Source organism: Nannospalax galili, unplaced genomic scaffold (genome assembly GCF_000622305.1).
Source record: "Nannospalax galili isolate Female #2095 unplaced genomic scaffold, S.galili_v1.0 scaffold100, whole genome shotgun sequence".
Taxonomy (NCBI): domain Eukaryota; kingdom Metazoa; phylum Chordata; class Mammalia; order Rodentia; family Spalacidae; genus Nannospalax; species Nannospalax galili.
The window spans coordinates 12,043,947-12,045,231 of record NW_008352891.1 but is presented as its reverse complement, the minus strand read 5'-3'; the positions used below and the strand labels follow the sequence as shown (position 1 = coordinate 12,045,231).

The window sequence follows — 1,285 nt, the reverse complement described above, 5'->3', positions numbered from 1 at the left end:
TAGTAGCAAAAACTGAGTCTTTTTGTAAGAAATAGTATATTTTAAAATGAAATGGAAATCTTTTTTAAAGGCTAAAAGCTCATTCAATTTTATGTCTCACAGGGCTTATATACTGAGTTCAATATTATATAACTATTAATTCAACTGTGAACTTAAAAATTTACAGCCAAATTTGAAAGAGATGCATCCTACCTCAGGAAAACGTTATTGAATATGTCAATTGTGTTGTAATGATATGCTTCTTCTAAGTATGTTGTTATTAAATAAATCATTTTTAAAAATTAAAAAAAAATTGAATGAGGTTTTAACCAGTAAAAATATCTCCGTTTCATTTTAAAATATACTGTTTCATATAGAAAAACTCGTTTTTAATTCAAATAACACTTAGATGTTTCCACATGCATCTCTAATCTCTATGTATCTGATTATTAGTAGTCACAGTTGGTTACTTTCTGAGCTCCTTGGCACCTGAGCATGGATATAAAGTCATCAGGTAGATTTCAACAGTATTGTTTTTCACATCTACTAATGTGCTGGAGAGCTTTAGTGTCAACTTGACACACCTGGGTTGAGGGAGCCTCAATTAGGGAATTGCCTTCATTGGACTGGCCTGTGGCCATATCCGTGGGGCACCTTCTTGATTGCTGAGTAATGTGGGAGGGCCCAGCCCACTGTGGGTGGTGCCACCCCTGGGTAGGTGGGCCTGTATTGCATAAGAAAACAAGCTGAGCAGGGGCCCGGGGAGTAAGCCAGTGAGCAGAGTTCCTCCATGGCCTGTGTTCCAGTTTCTGCCTCCAGGTTCCTGCCCTAAGTTCCTCCTACCTTGGGCTCCCTGATGAACTGTGACCCGGGAGATGTAAGCCCAATAAACCCTTTCCTCCCCAAGTTGGTATTGGTCAGTGTTTTGTCACAGCAATGGAGAAGCAAACAAGGACAATAATTAAACTGCTCAAATAATTGTAGAAATTTACAGTGTCAGGTCATCAAAGATGGCTTAGTGGATAAAGGCCCTTGCTCTCACACCTGACAAGCTGAGTTTGATCCCTGGGTCCCATATGGTAGAAAGAGATAACTGACTCCTGCAGGTTGTCCTCTGACCACACACATGTACATACGAGTTCAGAAATAATTGTAATGAAAAATTAAAATATTTAAAAAGGAAATTTATATTGGTAAGTATTGTTTATTGACCTTGACACATTGTGAAAAATGAGTTCTTAGGCAATTTCATCATTGTGCAAACATCATAGAGTATACCTGTGCAAACTAAGATGGGTATGACATC

General features: G+C 38.2%; 1 protein-coding gene across 3 annotated transcripts in view; it reads left to right on the top strand.

Annotated features, from left to right (window-relative positions):
* LOC103747645 (collectin-11) overlaps window positions 1-1,285 on the top strand; it is a 120,117-nt gene that overhangs the window by 33,254 nt on the left and 85,578 nt on the right. The gene's annotated exons all lie outside the window — the stretch shown is intronic.